The sequence below is a fragment of the Acinonyx jubatus genome, chromosome D1 (assembly GCF_027475565.1).
Source record: "Acinonyx jubatus isolate Ajub_Pintada_27869175 chromosome D1, VMU_Ajub_asm_v1.0, whole genome shotgun sequence".
NCBI classification, from domain to species: domain Eukaryota; kingdom Metazoa; phylum Chordata; class Mammalia; order Carnivora; family Felidae; genus Acinonyx; species Acinonyx jubatus.
The window spans coordinates 25,025,993-25,038,348 of record NC_069390.1 but is presented as its reverse complement, the minus strand read 5'-3'; the positions used below and the strand labels follow the sequence as shown (position 1 = coordinate 25,038,348).

The 12,356-nt window shown below is 45.6% G+C and overlaps 1 long non-coding RNA gene across 4 annotated transcripts in view; it reads left to right on the top strand.

The window, feature by feature from the left end:
- The window catches only part of LOC113603397 (uncharacterized), a 59,804-nt gene that overhangs the window by 42,259 nt on the left and 5,189 nt on the right, over positions 1–12,356 (top strand). The window contains exon 2 of one of the 4 annotated variants that reach the window (XR_003424970.2): positions 9,362–9,590. The exons of the other annotated variants lie outside the window; for them this stretch is intronic. This is a non-coding gene — a long non-coding RNA (uncharacterized LOC113603397). The remainder of the gene's footprint in view (positions 1–9,361; positions 9,591–12,356) is intronic. 4 annotated transcript variants of the gene reach the window in all.

Genomic DNA, 12,356 nt, shown 5'->3' with positions numbered 1-12,356 from the left:
ACGGTGATTCCAAGACTGCGCGCCCCTCTTTGCCTGAGGTCTTCAGTGGAAAGACCATCGCTCGTGAATCCTCGATGAGGCACATCTTTTGGGAGGGTGCCACAGACTCAAGGTGGGCAGGCGGTGAGAGCTGAGGCCACGCCCTCAGGAAGGCCGTTGGAGTTCACGAATTCCAAGTTCTCAGCCTTGTGCGGACCACAGGGAAGGCACCACAAATGCTAGCTCCTGCCATTACTGAGATCGTTCTCATGGAAGGCCAGGCTCAGCTTACCACCCAACTTGGAAAGACAAAGCTGAAAACCTGGGGGGATGGACAGGAGGAAAAAAATGGCCCCATGAGAACAAAGGGGAGTTGTGCTATAACACACCATTCCTAGAAAAGCCTAGGCAGCCGCAGAGCCAACCTCAGGAAATCCCCGACCAGGCCAGCTTCCTGCAGCTCCAAGACTGCCCCTGTCCTACCTCAGTTAAGACTGCAGTGGCACTCTTACTCCCAGATGGGCTGTTTGCAGAATGAGAAGAATGTTAATTAATCCTGTTATCTGAGCTGAATGCTTTCTGGTTTAATTTCTCTGATAAAACCGCCCTGAATGGAGAGCTCTCAGAATACCAAAGGAGGCCTTTTTATGAGATTCCTGAGGTGCAGTGAGATCTGGCAGGAGTGGGGGCAGGGTGGGGAATAAACTTTCTGCCTGGGAGCCTTGGGTGCAGCGTCGACTCTTTCAGTGTTCTGACTGGAGACCCTTACCATACAGCCTTACCTCCCCATTAAACATGGCCACGCTTCAGAAAGCAATGGGGGAATATGAATTCATTAAAAGAAAAGAAAGAAGAAAGAAGAAGGAAAGAAAGAAAAGAAAGAAAGAAAGAAAGAAAGAAAGAAAGAAAGAAAGAAAGAAAAGAAAGTAAAGGAAGGAAGGAAGGAAGGAAGGAAGGAAGGAAGGGAAAATGGAGCACCTTGTTCAAAATCTATAAGGGAGTACATGTAGAAAATGCAAAATTCAGAATATGGTGTTAACTAGAATTTTTATTCCAGATTTAATAGTCAGTACGTGTTGTGTGCTTACATGTGTCAGGGACTATCAGTATCGCTTTACAGGTGTTATGTCTGTGATTTATTCTGCATCACTTCAGCATAGACCATGTGATACTTACGTATATTATCTGAAGTGACACCCCAGGGCAGCACCCCAGCGGCAGATGCCTCTGATCAGGCATCCTTGCTCCAAGAGTGGTCAGCTCGTGTTGGGTGAGAAAAGTCTAATTCCCAAAGGGGTCATTTTAAGTGCTTCAGTTATGTTTACCTCTGAGAAACGCCAAATTTATTTATTTATTTATTTATTTATTTATTTATTTATTTATTTTGCCAATTAACAAGCTAAGTGTCAGAAGTGGGTTTTCACGGGTGAAGTTAGCAACACGTACAATGGATGTTAGAAAGTGGCTCTCAGTTATTATCGGTGAGTGTTATTGGAGATCCCCTGCCTTTGTGCGAAAAGTATTTAAGAATATAAGAATTCAAGTCTTGACCCCTATAGGATCCTCTATCTATTTCAAGAATTTCTTGGTTGCTTGAGATGGACTGTAAGAGTTCCACAATCCTGCCTCTTTCGAATATTTGAAAGCCCCTTTCAAATATTAAAAACAAGAGGGGCGCCTGGGTGGCTCAGTCGGTTAAGCGTCCGACTTCAGCTCAGGTCACGATCTCACAGTCTGTGAGTTCGAGCCCCGTGTCGGGCTCCGTGCTGACAGCTCAGAGCCTGGAGCCTGCTTCCCATTCTGTGTCTCCCTCTCTCTCTGCCCCTCCCCTGCTCATGCTCTGTCTCTCTCTGTCTCAAAAATAAATAAACATTTAAAAAAAAACCCAAGAAACAAAAAACAAGACAGCCGGCCCAAAATGGAGTTTCTTATGCCAACTGCCTCCCCCATGACAAAACCAAGACTTAACTTATTATAGTTTCAGCTCTACCCAGAAATGGAATCCCAAACGAGTCAATCAGGAATCTCCTGGTCAGTACTAGTGCTCTGCCTGACAGACCCCTGAAATCTCCTAAAGGAAAGTAACCTTGCAATAACCAATCCACTTTTTTTTTTTTTTTTTTTTTGGCCTAGTGTAATTTCTGTAGTCCTGCTTCCTTCTGCCTATAAAAGTTTCTCCATGTCATATAGCTCCTTGGAACCCTTTTCTATCTGCTAGATTAGATGCTGGCTGATTTGAGTTGATTTTGCTCAAATAAACTCTTAACATTTTTAATAGGCCCCACTTTATCTTTTAACACATGCAAGGTGGTGGGTGGTCTGAACAGCCAAAAGGGACAACAAAGAGAGACTTCAACTGGGCACATAGCACAGGTTGCAGGAACCACGTTACTCCTGCCACTACTAAGAGGTTAGCAAATGTGGGTGCTGCAGGGGAGGACAATATTTTCCTCTATCTTATTAGGTTTATTATCTGGGGACTGTGAATTAAACTGGCAAAAGACAGATTAACAGGAAAAAAGGTTTATTTTGTATGCACAGGGGTGTGAGGACTCACAGAAAAGAATGAAAGCCCCAAAAAGTGGTTAAGCGTAGGAGCTTATATACCCCCCCTTTTTTTAAGAGAGAGAGAGAACATGGGCAGGAGAGAGGAGTAGAGGGAGGGAGAGAGAGAGAGAGAGAGAGAGAGAGAGGATCTTAAGGAGGCTCCATGGATGATCGCACAACCCAGGGATCATGACCTGAGCTGAAATCAAGAGTCAGATGCTCACTCAACCAAGCCAACCAGGTGTCCCTTCACATACCATTTTTAAAAAGGGTGGTAAGCTATGGGGAGATGATAAGACAAAGGAAAGAGGATTTCAACTTCTAGAGGTGGCTAATTGTGCAAAGGTAAACATATGGGTGGCACAAAGGGAAGACAATGATTGTTTAGGAAGGTTTGCAATGCACGTTCAAGTTTTACAATAATTCTGCGACACAGGCACCGTCATGACCTCCACTTACCGCTGAGGGAACAGGTCTACAGAGATTGAGTCACTCGGCCAAGGACACAGAATCAGATATAAATCGGGTCATTTGATTCAAAAGCCTGTGTGCTTTCCACCTTGCAAAAATAAGATTTATGATTTTTTCTCGATTTTACAAATATCACCCGCTCACAGGAAAATTGGGAAGCATATGAATGTGAAAGATAACCTAATTATACCACTTATGCACATTTAGTTGAGATTGTACAGTGCTCATAGTTTTGCGTCCTGCTTAACATGTTCTAAATATTTCTTCATATCATTAACAATTAGTCATTCATGTCATTTTTAAGGCAATCACAATATCCCATCCTATGACTGTGTCACATCACCCGTTGTCAGACATGTAACTTTGTTCTGATTTTTTACACCATCAAGAGCAAGATGGCCATCTTCGGAGATAATCTCTCATTTACATTTCTTACTATGTCTTGGCGGGGGAGCAGATTCCTGGGAAGGAAATTTCTGGGTTAAAGGGCAAGAATGTTTAATGGACATTACGAGGCATTAAAATAGCGCACTTTGCCTTTGTAAATAAGGATTACTTTCTAAGACTCAGTTTAAAAATCAAGGTAAAATGGTGAGCATTTTGGCTAAGAACGACTAACCGGCCATCAGGTTTATTTAGTACTACTTTTCTAACCAGTAGGGGGCAGCACAAACAAATACCAGCGGAGAGCCTCCTTGGCCATGAATTTGACATTTGTGTGGCATTTGTCGCCAAACTTCCTTTGTTAAATTTAGGAACAACAGAGCCACCAAATTTACAAGCAAGAGCCAGAAAGGAAAATCTAGTTTACTTGAAAGATTTACAGCTTTCAGGAATGTTCCAGAAGACTGATACAGATGGCGAAGGGCTGGAGGGAAAAGGCTCTTTCTGAGACATAGGCTTGCACGGGAGGCTAGGAAAGCAGGTCAGGGTGGGAGCAGCAGCATGAAGAATGGTTCTTGTCAGTGGAGCTGGTCAGTGGGCATTTCACGCCAGGCAAGAGGTGCCTGCAGGCTGGGAAGTGAGTTTATCTTGCCCAACAGGATAGCCAGAGGAAGAAGGAGGCACGTGACCGCCAGCCTTTGGAACAGCAGGCACAAGGTCAGTGATGCAAGGAAGGAAGAGTTAATGAATCACAGAGAAATTTGCTGTGTCAAACTGATGACAAGGGGTGGGTAAGCGTCAGTAAGAAATGGAGTGCAATGTACCTGGGGCCGGGGTTGTTAACCTAGGCATTGTGTGCCATGGACAGCATCTTCAGGAATTCTGTGCATACTCTGAATTTTTGCCGAATTTATACAGAAAGACACACAGGTTTTTCCAGGGGTGGGGAGGGGATGAATCTCTAGCTTGAGGGAGTCTACAACCTCCCCCCAAAATTAGGAACAAGTGATCTGTGTGTATTCCCTCCATTTCTAGGATCAAAGGCGACTCTCTCCCCAGAGCCAAACTTCTTCTGCCCTGTTCCAAAGGGACATCTCACCCTGCAAGTGGCAGAATAGCCTGCCTGGATGGAGCGGTAGAGTCCCCCGGGCTAACACGTGGGTTGTGATGGAGGCTTAGCAGGAGGGTGGCCGCATCAGGGGACAGAGACTAATGCTCAGGGAGAAGCTCTATGGCACAGCAGAAAGCAGGGAGCGTCCAGGTGAATCTATCAGGGCATTATTTCTGTTTAGAGACATTCTCTCTCTTCTAAAAGTTCAATTCCTCCCCCCGGAGCCTGGCAGTCCCCAGGGCTGTTTACAACTGTTGCTGGAAGAGGCTTATTGGCTCACTAGGAGTTTCATGCCGGAGCCCCGTGATCTCTTTGTCATATCCAGATTCTTCTGAAGGATTAAAAAAATAGGTGCTTGTTATGGCATTGTCCAAAGTGGCAGAAATCTGAGCACAATCTGAGGGTTCACCAATGGTACTACTGCTGTGATCTGCTTTTCACCCACATTTTACTTCTGGCCAAGGTGCAGATTTTCCACACCAAGCAATTCTCTAGCTCTGTGGACAGCAACGAGGTGCCCTACATGGCAATTGAAGCCTGACACTAATTACCCAGAGTTAGTCCGGATCACACAGGGGAAGGGCCCGGTCCCAAAAGACTGCCCCCCTCACTTCAGATGCCAATCACAAGTAATGGTTGACCTACCACTTTGCCCACACTTCTGTCTGACCTGGCTACAGATTGGGGGTTCCCGGGACACACTCTTCAGGTTTGATAATTTGCTATAAGGACTCACAGAATCCAGGAAAACATGTTAATTGCAGCTACCAGTTTATTGTAAACAATATTATAAAGGCTACAAATGAACAGCCAGATGAAGTGCCTAGGGCCAGGTCTGGAGGGATCCTGAACACAGGAGTCTCTGTTCCCGTGGAGTTTGGGGTACATCGCTCTCCTGGGAGTTTGGGGTGCATGGATGTGCTTACCAGCCCAAATAGTCTCCAAGCTCCTTAATATGGGGTTTTTATGGAGGTTCCTAGACATAGGCACAATTGATAGAATCATTTGCCAGTGATTAATTCAGTCCCCAGCTTCCCTCCCCTCCGTGGAGGTGGGGTTGGGGTTGGGAACAGGGTTGAAAGTTTCAAGCTTCAAATAACATGGTTGGTTCCTCTGGCAACCAGCCCCCTCTTCCTGAAATTATCTAGGGGCCCACTAAGGGTCACCTCATCAGCATAAACTCAGGTAATGCGAGGGTGCCTCTGTGGCTGAGTCAGTTGAGCATCTGACTCTTGATTTCAGCTCCAGTCATGATCCCAGGGTTGTGGAATTTAGCCCCACGTTGGTCTCCTCACTGAGCGTGAGCCTGCTTAAGATTCTCTCTCTCTCTCTCTCTCTCTCTCTCTCTCTCTCTCTCCCTCTCCCTCTCCCTCTAACCCCTCCCTCAGCTCGTGCGCACTCTCTCTTTCTGAAATAAAAGAAAAAGAAAAAGACTTTGTAATGAATAATAAAAATGCTCCTCTCAGCCCATTACTCAGGAAATTCCAAGAGTTTTATTTATTTATTTAAAAGAATGTTTTAATGTTTATTCATTTTTGAGAGAAAGGGGGAGAGAGAGAGAGAGAGAGAGCGCGCGAGAGTGTGCTCCAGCCAGGGAGGGGCTGAAAGAGTGGGAGACACAGAAGCCAAAGCAGGCTCCAGGCTCTGAGCTGTCAGCACAGAGCCTGATGTGGGGCTCCAACTCATGAACCTTGAGATCGTGATCTGAGACGAAGTCGGACACTTAACCGACTGAGCCACCCAGGCCCTCCCCAAGGGTTTTAGAAGCTCTGTGCCAGGAACCAGGGAGGAAGACAAAATATATATTTCTTATTATATCACAAGAGCACAAAATAATGAAGTTATAGAACAAGTTTATCTGTATTATGAAATATTAGATAGCTTTTTAAAAGAATGTAAGATCTATATGCTGTGACCTATGAAATAAGTGTTCATGACATTTTCTTAAGTGAAAGGTTGGAGTGTAGTATATAAGGCAGAGAAGGCCAAACATTTTCTGTAAAGGGCCAAATAGCAAATATTTCAGGCTCTGCCATTGCAGTGCAAAAGCAGCTGTAGACAATATGTAACCAAATAGGCTTGTCTGTGTTTCAATAAAACTTTATTTATAAAAGCAGGCAGTGAGTCAGAGCAGTCACGGTTCACCATGATTTGCTGACACTTGACACAGGGTCTTTGAAAAGGGTTTTTTGAAAAGAACACTTGTATGTTCTGTACATGTTTTGTAAAGATAGGCTCCAAACTGTTAATACTGGTCACCTTGAAGAGAAAAGTGGTGAAATGGGGAGCAGGAAAATTATTCATTTTTTCTTTATTCGGTTCTCTTTTGTTTGACTTGAAATGGAACACATGTATTGCTTTTGGAATTTCTTTTTGAGATTCCTAAAATGACATAACAAAGCATTTGGATTTTTCAACTGTACGGGAGTGCCTCTGCCCGTATCATCTTGGAATAGTTTTGATTTGATTCAAAGAGGTTTTAGTTGACCGCAAGCTCCAGACAAACTTGCAATTTCTTAAACCTAGTGCAGTTTGAAAAGGGATAATGAAAATGTGATTTTATGATAAATAAAGGAGGCGGTCTCAATGTTCTTTGTACCAAGCAAGTCACATGCAGGGCCATCTTTTGAGTTTGGGATGCTGGGTTTTAAGGCAGGTATGGACAATCTAGATTATTGCTTGGAGACAGAGCCGGGAAAGGTGAAGGGTGTGGAAGTTCTGCGAAGAGGAGCACGGTTAGCCTGGAGAAGAGTGCATGGGCATGGGGGAGGCGATAACCTTCACCTAGTGGAGAGTGGAAAGGACCCGCTCACCCAAGCTCCAGCATCTGTACCTGAACCACTGTGACCCATCATCTCCTGTCAAGCAGAGGAGGGTCCAGCCACCAGGGGTACTGAGTGAGAGCAGGCTAGATGTTTCTTACGTGGCCCTTCCTGACGTACTTCGGAACACGCTGGTCTCTGCAGCACTGGGGGTCAGCCGCTATGGTGGTTCAGCACTTGAGCTCTGGGGTAGAAAGACCTGGGTTTGCAGTTGGCCTTGCCTGTGGAGGGCCCAGCCACCTTGTGGAAAGTTTCTGAACCTCTCTAAGCCTCTGATTTTCTTCTGTAAAGGAGAAAGAGTTAATAATAATAATGATAATGATAATGATAATAATAATACCTATTTCATAGGGTTACCATGAGAACCAAATGAGTCAATACACAGCATTTCCCATGATGCCTGGCACAACGAATAAGTGCTTACTAACTGTTAATAGTTTGTTGTCATGGTTATTATTGCTCGGGTTGTTACTACGACAACTGCCAGATTACTTTTAGTTTCCTCCTGAAGTTGTGTTTGACAGGCCTGCCTCCTTAAGCTTGCAACTTTTTACCCCACACTCCATGGTCTTCTTTGGCAAAACCAAGCTGATTAGTGCTTGGCTGCTTGGCTTTCTCTGGGTCTCAGTTTTCTCATCTAGAAAAGAGATTTCATCGTACTGTTGTGCCTCTCCGGTAAGGCAGGTGATGCATGAAAGATGCCAGGGATATGTACCCAGAGAGCACAGAGAACGTGGCAGAACACCCAAAGCCTGGAGCTCCGCACCTCACCTTTCTGCACACCACGCTCCTGCTTTTCTGATCACGTAGGTTTCTTCCTTTACAGAACATACGGGCACTTCTGTCCATGTGCCCATCTGGGCTGGTAATGTTCTGACATACTCCTGGTGTCATTAAAGCATCATTTCCCATGTATGCGTCACAGCCACAGCTGAAAGCAGGAGCTTGGAGAGCTGGGATCTGTCCTATGTATTCTCAAGTGATAACTATTAATAAGAGATGTATTAAAAACTAGTAATAGATGCTGAACTCAAGGAGATTGCTGTGCATCAGATATGGGCCTAGATGCCTTCACATTGAATTAAAATTTAATAATATCACAGCACCCTGCAAGGCAGCTACCAATGTTCCCGCTTCATTGATGAAAAACGGGGTTCAGGAAAGTACTTAAGCAGCTTCAGTGATTAAGTACCGTTCGAGCACATTAAGAGGCAGACTCTTTCTTTTTCTTTCAGTGCTACACAGAGCATCGGTACACAGTAGATGCAGGGTGAACAGGAAGGAAAGTACCTTCAGTGCCCCTCTCTGATGAATCGGAGATTTTAAAAATTGTTCTTTCTTTTTTTTAATTGTTCAAGTTTATTTATTTATTTTGAGAGACAGAGAGTGAGCAAGCGAGGGGCAGAGAGAGAGAGAGAGAGGGATAGAGAGAATCCCAAGCAGGCTCCACACCATCAGCATGGAGCCCGATGCTGGGCTCAAACGCACGAACTGTGAGATCATGAGCTTGGCTGAAACCAAGAGTCAAACGCTTAACCGACTAAGCCACCCAGGGGCCACTAAAAATTGTTGCTTCTAAAAGCATTCGAGTTAAAGTGAACACACACACACACACACACACACACACACACATACACACACTGTATGAGTGTGCACTTGGCCCTTTCTGGCATCTGTTTCTCAAACAGGCGGAGAGCTCACCGGGAACTGAGCCAGGGGCAGTGAGGGAGGGGAAGCAGGAGGCCCCAGCAGGGCCCAGGTTTCCTGCAGGGAAATCCAGGGGCTGAGTGTCCCTGCTTCCTTCTGGCCAATTGTTCGTGGGAAGGAAGGCTAGGGCCTCCTGTTCTTTCTCCAGAATCCCATGATGCCCACTCTTAAGCAAGCAAGAAGAAGTCACCCCCTCACCCTGCCCCAGAGCTCTCCGCATCTTCCCCTACTTAGGGGGCTGTGGGGATGGGGTGCAGCTTCCTTCATTTCTTCCTTGATGGCAAGGACATGAAGCTTTAGCCTATCATTTTCTTAACAACTCATTTTCTGAACCCTACAGCACCTAAGGCATCTTGGGGTGGCCCAGATGTAACTGGGCTCATTCTTTCCTCCAATAACCAGGAAAAAAATACTCTGAGACCTGCCCATCCGCACAGAGGACTCAGCAAAGGAGAGAGACCAGCACCATCTTGGATCGCCTGCCGCCTGCCTCCTCCCCATCACCTCTAGCCCCATCCTCACTGATGCTGGGGGCTACCTTCAGCTCTGTGCACCACTTGGCCCCGAGGGTAAGGAAGGTTCATGTAGTTCTCCCTCAGTTTTACTTCCTGTATTTTTCTGGGCTAACAGACTTACATCACAAAGCAAACACACTCATCTGAATTATTAATAAAGTCGTTACAAGCACAAATCCTCAAGTCAAACTGCCCAGGTTTGTATCCCAGTTGTGCCTCCTACCAGCTGTGTGGTTCCCTGTGTCTCATTTGTAAAAAGGAGATAATAAATAATACCAATGGGATTATTGTGGAGATTAAATGACCCGGTACTTGTAGGGGGCTCAGAACCATGCCTGGTGCATAGTTAGCACCAGATGATCAGCTATGAAATAATTGCCAGAGTGTCTAGGATGTCTCTGACTTTGACCGGGTCAGTTTCGTGTTGCTGGGGCCTCTGCCCTGCCCTGACCCTGGGGAGCGACTGGTTTTTTTTCTTCCCTTACAGGATTCCAGGGCCTGTCCAACATGTGTACATCTCGAGTTGCAAGGGGAAAACAGAGAATTCTTGTTACTTAATTATGGAGACCACTTTCCGCTTCCTTTATTTCTGCTTCCTCATTGTGGTCTGAGCTCTTTTATATTGTTCAATCTCCATATTTTTCTAAACAAAAGATCAGTCCACTCCTCCCCTCTCTCACCCCTGGGACAATAGCGAATATCCCTAAATGTGCACACAATGCAGAAACAGCCATGGCCAGTAGTTTAATAATACTTTGGGACGCCTGGGTGGCTCATTCAGTTAAGCATCCGACTCTTGATTTCAGCTCTGGTCGTGATATCGCAGTTTGTGGGATCGAGTCCCGTGTCAGGCTCTGCACTGACCTCCCTCCTCCCACCTGCTTGGAATTCTCTCTCTCCCTGTATCTCTCTGTCCCCCCCCCAAAATAAATAAGTACACATTTGAAATAATAATAATAATAATAATAATAATAAGATACTTTTGCCTTTGTAGGGGAAGGAAACTTTTCCTCCACTCTCTCAGATTCCAAGACTCAGGACTGTGAACTAAGCTGACAAGTAACAGAAGAACAGGAGAAAAGCACACACCTTTTATTCGATGTTAATATTTTTACGTAGCATGGGGATCTTCATAGAAAAGAAATGAAAATCTCAAAGAAGCAGTGTGATTAGGGGGCTTAGTTTCCACTTTAACATTTAAGGGCAATAAATCTCCGAAAAGGGGTTAGACGAGGGAAAGGGCTTTGGGCCTCTGGGAGTGGCAACTTGTTGGACAATGACTAGGAAATAAATGGGGGAAACTGAGGCAAGATAAGGGCTGTTTATTGTGCAGGCTCATCTCAGGGTCAGCTCTCCATCTTGGGCAATGAGAATGTTCTTTACTTCCTGGTACCAAGAGGGCATCTTTCGCAGGGGAAATTTATGCCCTGCTTTTAGGCAGAGAGGGGTACTGGAGTGTGAACGAAGAAGAGGCATTTCTGCTGACTCTGCGGAAATTTCCATGAGGAAGGATTCTGAAGCATCCGCTGCCCTCCAGGGAGGGTGGAGAGCAAGAAGATGAGAGAGAACGTTAGGTCACATATTAGGGGCTGCTGGGAATCCTGGTCAAGCTGCCGAATCTCCTGAGAATTTACCCTGGAGAAAAGGGGGTCAATTAGGAGCGGTGCCCTGTAATCCAGGCGGAGACAGTGAGGGCCTGGGTGGAGGAAGTGTGCGTCTGTGGAGAGGCGATTGCAAGAGGGTCTTAAAAGTGAACATAAACCTATAAATCTTGACATGCGATTGGTTGTGAATCGGGGGGATAAATTTAAAAAAGAAGTTTAACTTTTGGAATTTGTCAAAACTGGAGGTATTTTAGAGCTAGAAGGGCTCCCTCACACACACACATATTTTACAGACGAAAAGTTGGATCCAACAACTTGCCTGCAGCAGTAAATCATGTTAATTCTAGGTCTCAGAGCCAGAAGTTAGATCTCTGGATCCTCTAGCTGGATCCCCAATTTCTCCTGTTCCTTCCATGCAAATAAGAGGCCAATGCCAACCCTGGGCTTCAGTAAATGGCACTCAGATAATCACTAGGGCTTGTACATCGCTGGCCCATCTCGATCACTAGGACACTAGTTTTAGGAAGACAAACACTTACATCAGGTTTCTCAGCCTCAGCATTTATTGATATTGTGGGCCAGATAGTTCTTCATTGTGGGTTGTAGGACCTTGCCATTAGATGCCATTGGCAACCTCACCCTTTCTCCCCACCCCCAGGTGTGAGAGTTAAAAATGCTTCTAGGGGTGACTGGTGGCTCAGTTGGTTAAACTTCCCACTCTTGATTTCGGCTCAGGTCAAGATCTCACAGTTCATGGGTTCGAGCCCCACATCAGACTCTACACTGCCAGCACAGAGCCTGCTTGGGATTTTCTGTCTCCTTCTCTCTCTGTTGCACACCAACTCCCCACCCCCCTGCTCATGCTCTCTCTCTTTCTCAAAAAAGAAATAAAAATAAACATTAAAAAAATGTTTCTAGGGGCGCCTGGGTGGCGCAGTCGGTTAAGCGTCCGACTTCAGCCAGGTCACAATCTCGCGGTCCGTGAGTTCGAGCCCCGCGTCAGGCTCTGGGCTGATGGCTCAGAGCCTGGAGCCTGCTTCCGATTCTGTGTCTCCCTCTCTCTCTGCCCCTCCCCCGTTCATGCTCTGTCTCTCTCTGTCCCAAAAATAAATAAACGTTGAAAAAAAAAAAGTTTCTAGACGTTGTTGAATGTCCCAGGCAAGGTGGAGGTGGGGGTACAAAATTACTCCTGGGTGACAACCAAGGTCTTATATCA